We start from the raw sequence: 3,667 nt of genomic DNA on the forward strand, positions 1-3,667 counted from the left end.
CATTTCCTTTCATTTCTCCTACAACTTTTTCAAGGTCTCTAGTCCAAGAGTTAACTTGCTACATTTCTACTCGCCTTGGCTCACCGCCAGCACGATGCCTTTGTTCTGTCTTGAATCGCCGCCTGCCAATCACCAGGAGACGCAGACCTCTCAGAGCGAGGGAACTTGGACAGAAAGGCACTTGGCAAGGCGCACACGACTCAGCGTAAACAAGTGACCTCTTGTTCTCCAAAACTCTTGAGACACAAAAGGGAAAAATAACAAGCTTTTCTAGTATCTGTATCCTATCATACCTACAATACTCTCTTGCTCCACATGCAAGCACTTTGCATTATAGTACACCACAAGGAGCAAAAGGTAAGACAGGATTCTTACAGAGGTCGTAAAATAAGGTCCCCGCCGCTATGAGAAAGACGACTTTCTTCCAATAGCATAGAGCAGGACTCCGCCTCCGCCTTCGTTTTCTTTAGTCTTTTGCCCTTCCATCCTCCTTCCCAAGACTAGCGTTATCCAATAGAAATATAATGTAGATCACATACTACATAATTTTACATTTCCAAGTAGCCACATTAAAAAAATTAAAAGAAGCAGGTGAAATTGGTTTTAGTAATGTTTTATTCAACGCAGTGGACCCTAAATATTATGATTTCAATCACCCATGCAGTAATTAGAACTATGTTTTCTTTTCTTTTTTGAGACGGAGTCTCACTTGTCGCCCAGGCTGGAGTGCAGTGGCGCTATCTCGGCTCACTGCAACCTCCGCCTCCCGGGTTCAAGCGATTCTTCTGCCTCGGCTCCCGAGTAGCTGGGATTACAGGCGCCTGCCACCAAGCCCGGCTATTTTTTGTATTTTTAAGTAGAGACGAGGTTTCACCATGTTGGTCAGGCTGGTCTCGATCTCCTGACCTCGTGACCCGCCGCCTCGGCCTCCCAAAGTGCTGGGATTACAGGCGTGAGCCACAGCGCCTGGCACCCCCCGCCTTTTTTTTTTTTTTTTGAGACGGAGTCTCGCTGTCGCCCATGCTGGAGTGCAGTCGTGTGATCTCGGCTCAATGCAACCTCCACCTCCCAGGTTCAAACAATTCTCCTGTCTCAGCCTCCCGAGTAGCTGGGACCACAGGCGCACGCCACTATGCCCGGCTAAGTTTTGTATTTTTAGTAGAAACGGGGGTTTCACCATATTGGTCAGGCTGGTCTCGAACTCCTGACCTCTGGTGACCCACCCACCTCGGCCTCCCAAAGTACTGGGGTTACAGGCCTGAGCCACCGCGCCCGGCCTAAATGTTTTACTTTCTTTTTGTCTTTGGTAGCTGGAGTGCATTTTACACTTAGAGAACATCAAACTCGGAAAAGTTGCATTTCAAGTGCCTCATAGGCACCGCACTGGACTGTGAGGCCCTAGAATGCCACACCCCCTAGTCCTTGCAGCCAGAAATGAAGATGGCAGGGGCGGTAACACTGTTAGTTTGGGACTAAGAAAGGCAACCTCGGGAGGAGGCGAGCCTTGCGATGATGAAACTTCTAGGACAGTCTCCCCTCGCCCCCCACCCTGTGCAGGGCCTAGCATAGCACGGCCAGAGCCACGGGAAAGGGCGGGGCAGGGAAGTCTGGAGATGGGGGCGTGGAGAGGCTCGGCCGGGACCCCTACGCATGCGCACCGCGACAATTCACGATGCCCGCCTACTGGCGCCCTAGCAACCGGGTTGCGAACCACCGTTTATCCCGACTAAGTGGCTATCCTGGGAGTTCTAGTGCCACTAGCTGGCTTCGGCTCTTCCCTGTCCGAGGTTCTTGTAATTTCCGCTTATTTCCTCCACGGGTGCCGATTTCATGTGTGTGTCCCCGAGTGCCTAAGCCGGCTCCTGAAATGAGTACTGGTGGTTTCCGCGTGGGAACCAACCTCGAGCGCCAGTGGCCCTCCCTCTACGGGCTGAGGTGGCTGCTGGGGCTGGGGCTGCTCCTGAGGCTTCAGGGCCGCCCGCTGCACGGCTTTCTACCTCCCCAGGCTAATCGCGGTCAGTCTGCCAGGCGGAGCAAGAAATCGCATTTTGTCAGGTGAGGATTGGAGGAAGGGAGTGAGATGTGAGGGGAAGGCTTCGGGTAGCGGTATGGGGCCGATCGGGGACGACCAGGGTCGAGAGCTCATCGACTTGGACCCGGAATGCCATTGCCCTCCCTGTGGGTGTGTCTCAGGGTCTCTCAATCTCGGAGCCTCCCACTTCGCGGATCTTTCCCGCCCTCTCAGTATCTCCTTCTTCCTCACAGTTCCTCCCCTTCCTCTTCTTTCTCTGCTTCCTCCCGTCCCTCTCATCTCGTCTTCTTCCTTCTCCCTCACAGCTCCAACGCCCACTGTTTCGGCCCCACCTTCTTATCTTGGCCCCTCCCCTTCCCCCCCTTATCGGCTCCTTACCCCGTCCCTTTTTGTTCTGCCAGTGCCCTCTCGGCTCCTCCCCCTCCCCCTTTCTCCAGGATGCTATGCCCTCTCGGCTCCTCTCCCTACCTCTCCCTCTCTTCTTCTTTACCTTCCTCCTCTCTGCTGCTTTTTCTAGTCTCTTCGCCTCTGCTCTTCTGTTTTCCTTTCTGGGACTCCTCCTCCTTCCTCTAAGCCCCTCCCACTTCCCTCCCTATTGGCTGCTCCTCCACCTCTTGGCTTCTCTCCTGCCTCAACTAACTCCTCCCCTCCTCCTCAACGCCTTCCTTTCCCTCTCAGCATCTGTAACCCTCCCCTTCCCTCCACCCTCTCCCTCGTGTTCTTACACAATCTTCCATTCTGGACACATACACTCATTGTGGTCTTTCTTAAATACATCCCCACCATATTGTGTTACCCCTCACTCATATGGTCTCACACACTTACCCCCCTAATTCATGTTAATCCACTTTGGTCTCCTGGGTCCTCTCTCTGCAAACATAGTGTTATTTACTTCTAGAGATTTGTGAGAATACAATGAGACAGTACATGAAAAGCACTTACGACGGTACCTTGCACATAGTAAGCTTTCAATAAATGGTAACTGTCATCATTATTACTTTTCTTTAGCCGGGGATTCCTGGGACAATTCCTTTTCCGTGTGTCCCACAACCACCAGTAATTTCTTGACTCCCTTCCTTAGTAGCCTCGTTGTTTTCATTGTAAGCTGACTTAAAAGGAGTTTTTTTTTTTTTTTTTGCAAGTAATCAATTCAAAAAGTATTAATAAATAAGACTTATGTTCTGATCTCTAGTTGCCTAATCTATGGTGTAGGGGGGTATTCTGGTAGAAGGCATCACAAATGCACACAAAGTTGAGAACGGTGCTGACTATAGACTTAGCCAACTTGAAGGTTCTAGGAGTTTTTAAAGGCTAGCTCTAGGTGCAGCATATTTATTTTTCAAACCTGGAGCTTGCCTTTCGCTGTGAGAAATATTGATAGCAGTGTTTTGAGCCAACCTCTTGCCAAACACATGTAAGAAATAGCATCCTTTTTATATTTTTTATTTGCCTTTTCTCTGACTGTTGATATCTAGTCCTTGCTCTTTATTCTTTATTTCAGCAGGCTCCCTAGCAAAGAAACATGATTAATAACATCTGGAACCTCTTTTCTTCTCTTCTCTCCCTCCTTCCTTCCTTCCTTCCTTCCTTCCTTCCTTCCTTCCTTCCTTCCTTCCTTCCTTCCTTCCTTCCTTC

The 3,667-nt window shown here is 50.2% G+C and overlaps 1 pseudogene; it reads left to right on the plus strand.

Annotated features, from left to right (window-relative positions):
• Positions 1-1,672: 1,672 nt before the first annotated feature.
• The window catches only part of LOC112615285, a 3,403-nt pseudogene continuing 1,408 nt past the window's right edge, over positions 1,673-3,667 (plus strand).

The sequence above is a fragment of the Theropithecus gelada genome, chromosome X (genome assembly GCF_003255815.1).
Source record: "Theropithecus gelada isolate Dixy chromosome X, Tgel_1.0, whole genome shotgun sequence".
Lineage (NCBI taxonomy): Eukaryota > Metazoa > Chordata > Mammalia > Primates > Cercopithecidae > Theropithecus > Theropithecus gelada.